Source organism: Coturnix japonica, chromosome 2 (assembly GCF_054131305.1).
Source record: "Coturnix japonica strain WE chromosome 2, WE-NBRP24, whole genome shotgun sequence".
Lineage (NCBI taxonomy): Eukaryota > Metazoa > Chordata > Aves > Galliformes > Phasianidae > Coturnix > Coturnix japonica.
In genome coordinates, this window is record NC_140664.1 from 104,394,439 (window position 1) to 104,409,023 (window position 14,585).

Genomic DNA, 14,585 nt, shown 5'->3' on the forward strand with positions numbered 1-14,585 from the left:
ATCATAAATTTTTGTTCTCTTATTTTTTCTATTTTAGATATTAAAAAAAAAAAAAAAAAAAAAAAAAAAAAAAAGAAGAAAAAAAGAAACCAACCAAACAACCAAAAAAAAAAACCAGACCACTGGTTCTCCAGTAACATGACAAAACAAAGATGTAACCTCGATGCTCAAGAGTGAGCATTTTGGCAGATACTGGCACCTTCCTCCCAGAAGCGCCCTTGTAGTACTTGACATGATGTTATCCTCCAGAGCCTACAGTTCTAACCACAGACCATGTAGTCAGTGCAATAGAAATCACCGCGACTAACAGCTTTTAACACCCTTCCCTCTTCATTCACAACAGCTAATTGGACACATAAACAATTCACATATAATTTAGATTATTTCTTACTCTACTTCCAAATTAAGCAACGGTGAAGATTAATGTACTACAATCCAATCAGTCTAGGAGAAGAAAAAGCATCTTCTTTCTGATAATTTTCCAAAAAACAGAAGTAGATAAAAACATCCAGTGATGGTACTGGAGGTGTGCATAATACATCTCATTATGTCTTCTGCTTCACTTTTCATAATTTGTTTTGTTGTGTCAGTAGGATCACAACATACAAACCAACAAGAAGTAAATGACTCAAGGCAGAGTTCTCTGAATGTATCTTTAATCTGATTATGCCTATTTTTGTAATAACTTTATTGTTGTTCTGTTCAGTTTTAAGGAGAATGAGACAGCTTTTCAAGCTATTTGGTTATTTGTGCACCAGCTGTATGAAGAACGGTATCACGGAATCACAGAATCGTAGGCATTGGAAGGGACCTCTGGAGATTACTCAGTCCAACTCCAGTAAATTGGGTTTCCTACAGCAGGTTTTACAGGAAGGTATCCAGATTGGTCTTGACTATCTCAGATGCATACACTCCATGAGTGTAACAGGCAAAGATGTTTTCTGTTCAAAGGAGTGCAATTACAGTTGTCAGTTTCATATCCCTCTATATGATGAACATTGTTTCCTATTGTTCTGCATTGACCATGATACAAAAAGGTCACATGGACCTTTTCATACATCTCCAGGTATGCCACACACTACAGTTGCAGATAGCACAATAATCAGCCACACCACCACTGGCCAGACCCCAGATCTTCACCCAGCTGCGTGGAAACCCAAGGGGCTGTAGAATCTTTACTTTACATTCTTCAACCCTGTCCTTGTCTTGTACTGGATGGTGCCAGGAGCATGGGTCATAGAAGCACAGAATCATTAAAGTTGGAAAGACCACTAAGATCATCTAATCCAACTGTGAACCCATCACCACCATGCTCACTGACCATGTCCTTCAGGGCCACATCTACAAGTTTCTTGAATACCTCCAGGGATGGTGACTCCACCACCTCCCTGGGCAGCCCGTGCCACTGCCTCACCAGGCTGAGACCTAAGCCCTATGTTCTTGGCCCAGGGAAGACTGTGCTGCCTCAGACCTGCTATGCCACAGGGTCAGCACAGACTGGAAGATAGGGTGGGGACTCTGGGTACCTCCACTGCTGTCCATATCCAGTAGAAGGGTCTGGCCCCTTCCCAAAGACAACAGAGGAGGTCAGATTGTGACCATTTGAACATGGCTGGGAGCCAGAAGCCCATGAAACATGTCTGTCTCACACCACAGTTGCACATGCTGTTGTGCCTTGCCAAGGTAGTTTTAGTAGCAAGATCCACTGTCAGCATAGTACATCTCATACTCCAAATTTGTCCCTCTGTTTCAATGTTGTGAAACAGTACCGTTGACTGCAGTTCAGGTATGGCATTAAAATAAAATGTACCAGTGAAAAAACAGCAGCCTTGTCTAACATTTACAGAACGACTCTCCATGAGATATTTTAAGTCTTTCCAAGCCAATTGTATAATGCCACAGGTTTTCACAAGCATAGCTAAGGGCAGAGTTCAGGTCCCTGTATGTACATTTCTTCTATTCACTGTCATCTGCAAGGGGTCAAATGCTGACAGCACAGAAGCAATTCTACATAAAAATGTTACAGAAAAGGGGAAGATCTGCTGAAGCGGCAGAGGGATTCGCCACAAGCCGGATGAAACCACTGGGGTTTCAAAAAGAGGCAATAAGCAAAAAACTAAAGAATTGTTTCTACCCAGTTCAGAACAGAAGGGCCGCAATAGAAATTGTACCACGCTTGCAGGGGGGAGGGAGAATTTATGGGCACAATTACAAATTCTGCAAATCCTTTCCAAAGGACTGTCCTTGAACAAGTGAAGCAAGATCCCAATCTCCCCAAACTAACTACATAACAGGGCTCGGCAGGAATAAAACACATTGTACAACTGTCACTTTTATCATTTTGAGCAGAATCTTGTTTTAGCAGGCTGTCAGATGACAAGGGTAGATATGAAGTCAGTAGATAATACCGAAGTACCAAAAATAGTTGTTTCAAGTATTGTTGTATAGCAAATTAGAAACAATACTTCTTCACTTTCCATTTGGGTATATAGTATGTCCAAATCAGTGTGATTAATATTCATTCTTAAGGTGTATTCATTATGATTTTTCACACAACTAATACAAACTGAGACAGCATGCACATTACAGTCTTAAATCTGCTATGGTTTACACCCACTGTAATCAAAGTAACCTTAGTGAGCTCAGATTTATGCAGGAATACCTCAAATCTCTAAATGCAATTGATCCTCAAGCAAGAAAAGAGGCACTGAGGTATCCAAAACAAATAGCTACTGAATGACAAATGAGAACACCTCCAAACAACTCCTAGTCTTATATTTGAACCTATAGATTTTCCCATGGCTCCTCTCCCCATAAGAAATGCCTGAAATGGACACCTTCAATACAGAAGAAACTACGGCTTTCAAAAAGCAGCGGCAATAAAAAAGGAAAAAGAGAGAGTAAGATAAAAATAAAATAGTAAAAAGGTTATGGACTGTAAACATTCTCATTAGTATCCAAATATTTGCTCAGAAAATTACACAGAGTTTGCTTTTGATTAACCAAGTACACTGATACGCTATAATAGAACATTTCTGCAGCACCAGTTGTGAAATGCAGAGGTGCTGCACTTGTTTAAGCCTTCTGAAGACTATTCTCAACTATCACTTTAGAATGCTTTATTTTCCTGTTCAGAATGACCATTTTCCCTTGAGAAATGGAAGACATACATCTCAAATCTCCTAAGGTGACTTGCATCTTCTAGAACTATTTCTCTTGGTTGTGTCAATATCTCTAATGGACTTTGTTCTTTAAACACGACTTACGTTCAGAGACAAATTAGACCAAAGATTCATAGGCTGGGGGGAGGGGGAGAACTAATTAAAAAAAGAAAAGAAAGAAAGAAAGACATACCGGGAAAGGTAGAGATTATAGACCCACCCCACACAACAGTCACATGGGACTCCTACGCTCCCAGAAACTGAAAGCTCACCAACCCACCCTCCCACAGCCACGCTACTAAGAGAAAAGAATTGAGCACTTCTTCTCAGTGAGGTTTTGGAGGAGCACTGAGTCAGAACCTTGAAGGCCTTGTGTAAACCACACAATTTAAAGCATCTTTGACTCACGCTGCTGATTCTTGTTAATAACTCAAATGCAAGTATGTTACAGTGCAGTACACATAGCTAAGCTTGGCACTAGAAGGTACTGAAAAATGGTCATGATTCCTTTTACATCCAGGACTGGTAGTACATGCCATACAGAAATCCCTTGTTTATAGAAAAGTCCAGGCTTTAACTTGAACAGACTTCTAAGACACCAGCTTCTCATGGAAGCTCGCTGCTGTTCATGGCCCTCAGTCCTTCGTGCAGAGACAGAGCTCTCCACCAAGAAGCTTCCCTGGGATTACAGGCTCCACAAGTTGCTCCTTGTAAGTGTCCTTGCCTCATCCCCTGACAAATACCCACATCCCATGCTCACCCAAAATGTCAGTTTTCCCTGGACAAGGAATACATCTCCAACAAGCCCACCAAGAAAGAATCTGTAAGCTTAGCAAGGAAATGCATTAGCAGGATATTTTATCACTTATTTCTTGCCAAATAATTGCAAACTTAACAGAAAATGCTTCAGAATGCCTTGATATTTATGCCCTCCTTTTCTTCAGCTAGGCCTGCTTAGGCAGATGTTTGACCTGGTACATCCCTCTCAGCTCTTCATAGAGAGCACTGTCCTTTCATGTCACACCAAGCCTGAAAAATTTAAGACGAAACTGAAGAACAACAACCCCTTCTCATCTGGTTAATTATAGCTGTCAGAGGCTGGCTTTTAAGTTTGGTTGGTGATTGTGCTGTGGTTTTTATTCTGGACAGGCAAAGAAATCAAGTTCCTTATTCAAATGAATCCATATTTCCTTAGAGGTCAAACACTCAACTAAAAGTAAAAGCTTCCACCAGGAAGAGGAACTACAGCACAGCATAAAGACACAAGGTGTGCTTTCCAACACCAAGAAGAGCCCCTGAAGCAAAGAAGTGTGCCTTGAAGTGGTGCTCTGGCATATTGATAGATGTATCACCCTTGTGATGACAGAGGGTATTTTCCTTTGCAACACTGAAATCAAGGTTCCAGAACCACTCCTGCCGCAGAGCAGCAGGTTACTTGACTTTCAGTCCCATGTTTCACTGGTTATCACAGCTGTTGAATAGTAATTTTCTCCTGATCACTCTTGAGGAATACAGTGTTCCTCTCTAATCGGAAAAGGCAAAGGCTATGGCACAGGAAACGGGTTTCAAAAGGCTTACACATAGGGGCTTTTCTTTTTTTCCTATTCTGGTGTGGAAATTAAAGGAGAATATAATTAGCACATTTTTCTATTGATTTTGTTTGGGAAGTTAGGACAAAGAACACTTACTTTTAATTTCCCTTTTATATATATATATATATATTTTCCAGATTCATATTTTATTTACTAAGAACTATAAAAATCCTTTGAGAAAGTAATACATTCAAGTCTAATAAAATCCAAGCACAAAATATTTTCAAAGGCAGCTTAGGTACAATTATTAAGTTGTCAAATAAAAGTGTCTAGCCTAAGTTATATTGCAGAAGGGATACAGTTTAGAGCCTATTTCTCAGAGCAAAACAACTACTTCCAGGAGCAAGCCTTCTATCCAAAAGTGCCAGGAGGGAACTCCATGAACAGCAAAGGGTGTGGGTGACAACACTGCAGATGACTGCTGGTATCAAGAAGTTCCCCCTTCCCCAGTCTCTGATTTCCATTATCACAAACCTTTCACCTCAGCAGTCAGCCAGCACTGACTCATACCGACCAACCACAACACGCTCATTATCTGCAATTAAAAACAAACATGCTTTTTTTTTTTTTTTTTTTTTTTTTCCCCTAGGCAGAAATATTGAATTGCACTTCACTAATAGCTGATCCTTACCAATTAAATCTCTGTCAGTTGCGGTATTTAAGTCACTGAGAAGTTATGCTGTCACTGTTCTTTACCTGCAATTGAGTGCTCCAAAATGAAGAAACAGACTCCACGCCAGCAGAGCTTGGTTAGCTCCTGCATACAAATCCCATCTGCATTTACACATTTGGATACAAAACAGATACCATTGAATTCATCAGCATTTTTAACCATATACTTCAAATATTTTAGAAGAAAGATACTACTAATACGTATATATATAAGTGAGGAAACAGCAGATACACCAGAAATTGGGAAGGCCTTGGTACAGGAGACAAGTGAATGGAAAGGCAAATGGTCACAGAATCAGCCTCTTGTTCCCCCCTCACCACTGCTGAAGTGTGACTGATGCTGCATGGAGCAAGTGGAAAGCACTGTTCTACAAGCCTAAGAGTATTCGTGTCCATCTGCATGAGTCCAAGTGATTACGTAGGATTCAAAGCTGCAATGCACATCTTTTAGAAGCAGAATTAAAAACTAGTAACTTTAGTAAGCATGATTAAAACTGCTCTGTTAAAACATCAGACATCCAAGACACAGTAACTGAAATCAGCAAGACTGTTTTTGGGAACCTATGGAAACCACCGATTACCTGCTCTGCATCTCTATAGCAGGAGGAAAATAAAGGAACTGAGCAACCTGCAGACTCCTCATTCACCTTATGGTTTTCTAATCACTTCCCAAGCTAACTCAAACAGCCATAAACTTTTTAAAGCAATTTACTTATCACCAAGGCATTGCTTGGCAAGTCATGCATGTCACAGTGAAAATAAAGAGAAGAAAATGCACAGAGATGACACTGCATGGAGAGAATTTCTCTACATTCTTTGGAGAAGGTAGAGTTTCTAGAGGTACATTTGTGTGTAGTGAAACAGCCACACAAACATTCTAATTGTGAACGGTGTTTTCACTCAAACTAACACTGAAATTTATGCAAAATAACTAAATAACTAAATTGTTGATTGTATCCAATCTGCAGTCTGATTCCATAACAATAAAGGCACTAAGCACAGCAGCTTTTTGCCTGGAAAAAAAGAAATAAAGACGCGTCTGTGAACTGAAGTCAGTGGCAAAGGTGTAACAGCAAATATCCCTATTACTTGTGAAAAAGAACCATTCTTGGGCAGCACAGGCAGAAGGCAAAGGAGTGCATCAGTTACTGCCACGCAAACCGGATCAAAAGAGCAGCGTGCAGCTGATACATCCACAGCTCTTCATGCAGCATGACAATGAGAGGGGCTGAGATGATAGTAAATGATGCAACAGCATGGATTCAATCTTTAACAGATTCATGTAAGTGGTGGTTTTTTTTGCACACCACCAAGGGAAGCTGCAATGATACTGACACTGCACAGTTGACGGTTCTTGTTCAACGTGTTAAAAAAAAAACAACACAAAACCACACAACTGCTATAATTAAGGGAATTGCTTGGCCTCTGTCCATTTTGTTCCACACTGCTGCCTCACACTTGTTTAAAGAACTGAGAAAATTTGTTGAGAATGTGGCAGATAGTGGGAAAAAAAACCCGTTCAGCTTGGCTGGTTCAAATTAGGCAGTATTTGTACAGATGGAGCACCTGCCGTGACTGGCAAGAAGAACAGTCGTGTCGCTTTGCAAGAAAAGTTTTTGGATCGAAAGTTATTGAAATACCATTTGTATCCATCACAATTTTTTTTTCTGAGCCAAAGACTGAGGTTTCTTACACGCTTAAATCCTGTCATCTCCTACTCTAACGAAACAACTATTTATGCATGAGAGCTACCAATAAACATACCATGTAATTGATGAAAATGATGAGCATAATACATATACAGTGATGTCTGTCAAAGGGCAAAAACCACAAAAGACTCTAGAAACAGTGAGTGACCGATAGAATCTCTTAACAGTAACCATTAACTCTTCAATGACAATGCTTAGAACAAGAATAGGAGACAGAATCTGGTCTGCACAGGCAAAGCATCTCCACTCAGCTGCCTCAGTTCTCACCCACAGGGGAAAGATTGTCCTCTGAGTGTATAATTTCATCCCTGCACTGCTTTTAAATCAAAGGTGAGATGTTTTTACTCGATTTGAACTTGTGTGCTTTAGTCATCTGTGGTGTTTGACAGGTGACAAGCAAAGTTCCAAGGTACGCCGTGATCTGCTGTTTGGGGAGTTGTTTCATTCTTAATTTGAAGATTCTAGAAAAGGACAATTATCCACTCATATCCCTCTTCACAAAGTCATGTTGACCATTTTCTTTGATACAGATTGGAATTTCTCAGCTATAAAAAGGAGGATATATTCTTGCAGGACAGAATGAAGATCCACGTACTATTATCTTCAGAACAACACCAGACATATCCAGGGAACAGCAAAATCCAAAAATGAGTACTTGAAAGCAGATATCCTCTGATATGTGCTTTCCCTTTTATTGCTGCTGCAGCTTGGCAATGATGCGTATGTGAGAACAGTAATATTCTATTATGAACTTTGTTAAAAAGAGCAACCAATTTTCATCACAAGGACTTGTAAACAACACTGGAAACAAAGGCAAAATGGTTGGTTAAAAACTCTGTCAGACTACATGAAGGTTGCAGTGGCAATTGCACTCTGTTCACTTCAGGAAGAAGGAACCAAGGTTCAATCTCTCTTTTGACACTAATAAGGATAAATTATGTTTAATAATAACAATAAATTTTAAAGACCGCTTGCAGCACCTCTAGAAACAATAAAAAAAGGAAAAAGAAAAAACAATAGCAGCAAAGCCTGGCCACTCGTGCTGATAAGACAGAGAGAGTCCTGGATTTATCAAGTCCTGACCTGCTGAGTAGCCTTTGCCCGTGAGTTTTTAGTTTCTTCTGGACCTCCTAAATTTGTACATATTTATTCAGTTTTTTTCTTCTTAGCAAACACCATTTTGCCCAGACAAAGGGAAATAGAAGATACATATTTAAAAACAAAAAAAAAACCCACAACTTTAGGTAAAAAAAGAAAACAAAACAACAACAACAGAGCAACTTCAGACTGTTTTCAGCAGCACATGAGAAGTCCGGGGTTTTGTAAAGTTAACGCAATACTTCAGTACTGCTAGATGAAGAATTTGAAAAAACAAATGGAAGTCTAAATGAATCCACTGTCATTATTCAACATGGACCACAAATGGGTTCTAAGTTCAGTAACATTAACATCTGTTGCTTAAACTTTTGTGTGTTCTTTTTAATATCCATAAGCTGGAATATCATCAACCAGATATACAACCACCACTGCTCACTAAATGACATGCAATGTAGTGAGAATGCTCACAGAAGGTTTTGTTGCAGTTCTTTTTCTTAGTATAGTTACAAATTCCATTCTTTAGGGAGGAAGAATGCTGGCAGGAACCAAATGTTGCACACCCGGTGCTTTTGTTTATTTTTAATTAAGATGTCTTCTGCAATAGTAAACAGCATCGATTCATCTGAATGTCCAAAGGTTTTTGCTGCCTATTTTTCACATGCATATAGAAGTTTATACTTGTTAACTATTACAGAAGTGTTTCTCAACAAAGTATATATGGAAGCAAGTCCTACCCAAGTGATACATTTGCAATCTAGATGAAAGAAAATAAGAAACACATACTTTCCATGTGCAACTTTGACAGAAGAGAAAATGATAACACCATTAAAAGAGCACCTACATCACCTCTTAGGATAGACTATTAGCAACACACGCACCTTAAAACATGTGCCCTATTAGCTGCAGTTGAGCATCCAAAGGAAAAACAGGAACATGAGGCGACCCCTAAGAGAAGAATGTGCTGTCTTGCACTCCTCCCACCATTTGAGGAGAAGTCAGGCTGCTATGGAAGCACTGCACTACACTGATTTATACAGATTGCATTTTCCCAATGAAAGCCCACCCTCTGTCCATCCATATTCTACTTTCCTTGTGCCTTATTTCCTTCTTATAGATTTCTGTTTATTTTTTGTCTCCCCTTTCACTGTATAATCAGACTGTTTATTGTTCCTTAAATAATTAAGTAGTTTCCATTTGCTTTCCTACTTCCAAGCTAGAGCAGCAATCCATCTCTGTGCTATCACTCACACCTCTCACCTCTCCCTTTCTCTTGTTACTGTACCTTTACAGCACTACTCAGCAGGCAGAGTTCAACTTTCTGCTTCTTTTCAAAGGACAAGTTAGCGGCTTTACAAAATTGCTATTAACGTGGGACGAAATGTATTTTTAACACACACAAAGTGTTTGGATTGATCCTGAAAAGCAAAGGTAAACCACGGTCAAGCACATAAAGATCTGTAGTGCTAATTTTCAACTCCGTTTAAGTAAAAATTCCAATTACTCAGTTGAATGTCTCTCTGAAAAGGCCCTTTTCCAGCAGCATTTACTCAAGAGGCACTTTTATCTCCTCTCGGTCTGTGAAACTGAGGCACAGAAAGCTCAGCCTATTCCTTCAGCAAGGCTCCTGCTCAATGAAAACAAGTAAATGCGCAAATGTGCCCAACCACATTGTCTTCCCCAAAGTCTCTGGGCGAGCCCCAGTGCAGCAGCGAGCCAAACCAAAGGGCTGTGCTACAGTAACACCAAATGCTTCATCCTTCTGAAAGGCTCAACTCAACCATTCACCTGGAGCTTTTTTCCTTGCTGTCTTTTGCTTTTCTCCTATTTCTAAGGCATCTGGCCTACTTTGTCTGTTCCCATTTCTCTCTTTTCGCTTCTTTTCATCCTTAAGAAGTTCACCAGAGAGAAAAAACAAAGAAAAGAAACATCCACAAAAACGTTAATACAGCTACCGTTGACACTTCCTTGCTGATGGGAAGCAAGACTGGGGTGAGGGGTAGCAATCCAAATGGCAAAAGGCTTTCCCCATGTCCAGTGCTGAAGTCAGTACAGAATGAAACTAACTTAAAAACAAACCTGCTTGCTGAAGGAACTTGATAGAGCATTTAATTATCAAGGGGACAGGAATAAAAGTTATTTCTTGGTCGGCAGCAGTAAGTATTGTTTTGTTCCAAGTTCAGCCTAGGTCCCTGTTAAACACACAGCAGCATAGGCTACAAACACAGTCTCATCAATAGGGATAAACTATGTCAAACATCAACAGCAAATATGGACACATGGACACCAACTACCACAGAAACCTTCATTAGGAAGATGCATCTTTAATCTTTATGAAATAACAAGAACCTCCTACACAGTGTGTTTGGCAACTTCTTATCCAGAGCATGAGCACAACCAAAGCCAAGAGTAGAACCAGTTCCACACTGCACTGCTTTCCCTCAGTGTGCACCCAGACCAACACACTGCACCAGAACAGCAGAAGTACAGAGACTTCTTTAAGGAAAGGCACTGGATTAAAACTAGAAGCAGAAATTTAAATTTGCTAGGAGAGAGGACCTCTGAATGTGATGCTACCTCACCTGCAGCACACTGCATTTAAGACCAGAAGGCACTCTTGCTCATACATGCACTTATGGACAGTAATCTATCTAAAAATAATTGAGTGCGCTGAGAACTTCATATATCCTTATTGCTTGGAGTTCCTGTAGATGTATCAACTTTTGATTCATACCAGTGCTGAAGTATCCAACCCAGTCTGCACTTTCAGGAGATGACTTTTAGTAAATAAGCTAATATTTAAAAAGAGTTGGTCAAACAGGCCAAGGTAAATGCTATACATTCCATGAACTCCAATAATTTATTCTTGGCTCAAATAGTATTTTTTTTAAATAAGGTTCTCTTTGCATTATAAGTTTCTGGATTTCAGAGCTTTGTAAGAGTTGTTCTCGTGCCTACTAAAAAAAATCACTGGGTGAAGCAAAACCACAAGGATGATTTTGCTGGGCACAGAACACTGATTTAATTTGCGTTCTCGAGTCAGGACTGATCCAAAGAACTCACATGCAACCAACAACAAGGATGGTAGCTACACGTAAATCCTGCAAGTGATCAAACCCGCAATATTCTACACTGAGAAATGCTTCTTCCTTTGTCCACCTCATCAACTGATTCCTACATTTTCCTGCTTCTTAAATGATTCATTTCATTAAAAGTTTTGAATCCTTCCTGACAGAGATAATCCCTTGCTTGAGGCATATAAATATTTGGAATAGTGTAACATGAAACTCCTTAAAAGCAAGGTTTAGAAGTGAAGCCTTGTTATTGAAAGTGAGCATCTAAAGGTGGGTTTGTAGTAGAGCAATGCATTTTCTCTGGGGTTTGACACCCAAGTCTGCACTGTAAGGAAGACCAGTTTCATAAGCTCCAGTTCCACTGCTGGGAGATTATTTCCTGAGCTGTCTTATGATGTGGTTGTTCTGAAGGTAGCCAGCCAGGTTCTAACATAGCTTCAGCATTAGCAGGAAAAGATTCCTCTCTTCCAAAAGACTTTAAATAAAACCCTGCAAGCACATGGCAGAGGCAAACCACAACACCTTGCTGTTCTTTTCATGTAGTAGCAAAGCTCCCATGGAAACATCTACAACTATTAAAAAGATATTTCTTTTTAACTAATTTGAGACAAAACATGCTGATTCTTGACAGCTGCAGATCTGATCCTCCTCCTTGATGACTCTGGTCCTATTCTCTGAAATGCTGAGCAGCTTCAGCTCGCTCCAAGCCAAAGGAAAGCCACAATGAGCCACAGAAAGCTCACCCTGCTCACAATAGGCAGTGCTCCTTTACAGCAGACCTCAGAGTGGTAACTCCAGCAGCAATAGCTGAATAAATGCAAGAAATTCAAACTCAGACCCAAGTTGTTCCCCTACCACAGCCAGGGACCTCCCATCAGGGCCAAGAGGCACATTCCCTCAGCGCACTGTGTGCAGGACTGTCTGGCAATGGGGCCAATTCTTCTGCCTTAAGTCATTGTAGTACTACCTGTAGGAGTGATCCCGCAGAAACCCACAGCAACTCACAGAAGCGACGGCTGCAGAACCAGCTCAGCAATCACACCGCTAGCGTTAATTCCAAGTAAGATACAGAAACTTGACTAGAAAACTAGACTCTGAATGCAGCAAAGGTCTTGCAAATTAGTTTATTCTACAGCTTAATCACTTTCTTCTTTCCCTCTAAATCAAACCAGAAGCCCATTATGTGTCTGTCCTTTCTAATTAAATTGCTAAGAAAAATAGCAACACGTAAGCCAACGGAACGCAGTAGTTTCCTGTATCAAAGCCTTCCAGTTACTGCTTTGTATGACACACACACCTTGCAATTTAAATGCACAAATTGTTAGATAGATTACCACAAGAAGAAATTATTCCCTGCCACTGTTCAGCACTCAGATGAGGCCATCCTAGGAAGAGTCTGAAGCTCTAAAAACACTCATTTTTCTTTCCTTGACAAATTTATAACTATTTGTCATTGTTATTAATTTTTAAATATTTTCAGACCTCTCATGTTTCTTATTTTGTCATTTCCATATGTATGGAAATACCTCTGGGCTCATTTCTTTGAGACAAACACTATATGTTGGTTGCTCGGTCTTCATTCTGACTCTGTGAGGAGTTGGCTTCTCCATGCTTCTCAAGTTATCCGACTGTTCTCATTCCATAATCACACCATTTCTGCTCTCTAGGGACGCTCAGCAAGACTGGGTGATAACCATCAGCCTAAAGGGCTTCGCGATTTTCTGACCAATTCTCTAAAATCTTCTAATTTTTAAGGGAAAAAGCCAAGAAGGAAAAGAAAAATTCCCGCTGGCACATCCGATACACCTCCTGAATTTTTGGGGAGGGGAAATTTTGGACGCACAGATTCCCAGAAAGGCGAGGGCACATCTTGCTGCTACCCGCACAGCACCCGGCACACACGCTCTGCCGGCCGCCTGACATTTCCGTGCCGCTCTAAGGTCCCGGCCGTGCTCCGCCGGGGGTTCCCCACCGCCCGCAGCCCCACGCCGCGCACACGGAACACCTGGGGGGCTGCGGCTGCGCCCGGAGACCGCAGCGCCCCCCGCTCCGCTGCCCTACGGGGCTGCGGGCGGTGCAGCTCACCTGGCCATGGCCAGTTTCGCCACCCCCGCTGCCATTTGTTGCTCGCTTTCGGAGGGAGCAGCTCTCCTCCCCATCACCGCCGCCTGCTCCGTAGCAACTGGTCCGGGTAGGTCTCAAAGTGGAAAAATCCCACGGCAACACCAACGGCGTCTTCCCTCCGCTCCGCGCCCCAGCCGCCGCCCGCATGCGGATCGGCGCGACCTCGGCGATGAGCGGGCGCCTTGGAAACCCGGGCAGGGCGGCGGGCGCTTTTTCCTTTGCTTTTCGGGATCGGGGATCGGAGCTTCCCCTCTTCGTCTTCCCAGGGCTGCGAGTGGCAGCCCCACTCCCCGCAGCCTCCGCCCCTTAATTCCCCCTTTCCCTCGCTGCCTCGGCTGAGCCCCAGCCCCGGCACAGTACGGCAGCCCCTGGGCAGCAGCGGCGGCAGCGGCAGCAGCGGCAGCAGTATCAGTAGCAGCGCTGCTCGCCTCCCTCCCTCCCCGTCGACTTTTCTCGTGGTGCCGCCTCCCCCAAACCGTGCCCGCAGGACCCCGCAACTCACATCGCAGAGCGGCGGTGCCTCCCGCAAAACTTCGCGGTGCGTCTCAGCTCGGTGCGGCTCGGCTCCGCTCGGCGCGGCGCAACAGGCAGCGCAGCCTCACCTGGCAAGGAGCCGTCGCGCCATGGGAGCGCCGGGCGGAGCCTGCCGGCGGCGCGGCCGAGACGGGGCCGGGGCCGGGGCGGCGGGGCCGGGGAGCAGCCACCGCCCGCCCGCCCTCCTGCCTCCGCCGGGCCGGGCGGCTCTGCCTTGCCGCCGCCGCCGCTCCCTCCTGCCCTGCGCTGCGGCTGTAGGCAGCGGGAGGGAGGAGAGAGCAGAGCAGGAGGCAGGGAGGGAAGGAGGAGACTCCCCTTGCGCTCCCGCAGGCACGGAGGGAGATGCTCCCCCGGAGCGGTGATGCCGGCGGGATGCCGCTCCCCTCCAGGCCGGGATGCTCTGGGTTCTCTTCGCAGGTTCCGGGGCTGGTGTGAGGGGAGGTTCCCGGGGGTGCCCCAGCTCTCGCCCCGTTGCCTTCCCAGTTCCTCCACAGATCCTGAATAAGGGTTGTTGCGTATCCAATGTGAATGAAAGAATAAAAATTTAAACTCCTACTGCCAACTGATAATACTCGATTTGGCCAAATTGCTGCCACACCATTTTGGCTGCAGTAAACGAGCCTG

General features: G+C 42.9%; 1 protein-coding gene across 4 annotated transcripts in view; it reads right to left on the reverse strand.

Annotated features, from left to right (window-relative positions):
- The window catches only part of LRRC3B (leucine rich repeat containing 3B), a 57,281-nt gene extending 42,961 nt beyond the window's left edge, over positions 1-14,320 (reverse strand). The window contains exon 1 of one of the 4 annotated variants that reach the window (XR_001553153.3): positions 13,930-14,296. The gene's annotated coding sequence lies outside the window, so the exon portion shown is untranslated. Of the gene's footprint in view, positions 1-13,388; positions 13,873-13,929 lie in introns of those variants that run through there. The other 3 variants (XR_014942954.1, XM_085538358.1, XM_085538359.1) reach the window with 3 other exon arrangements.
- Positions 14,321-14,585: the final 265 nt, after the last annotated feature.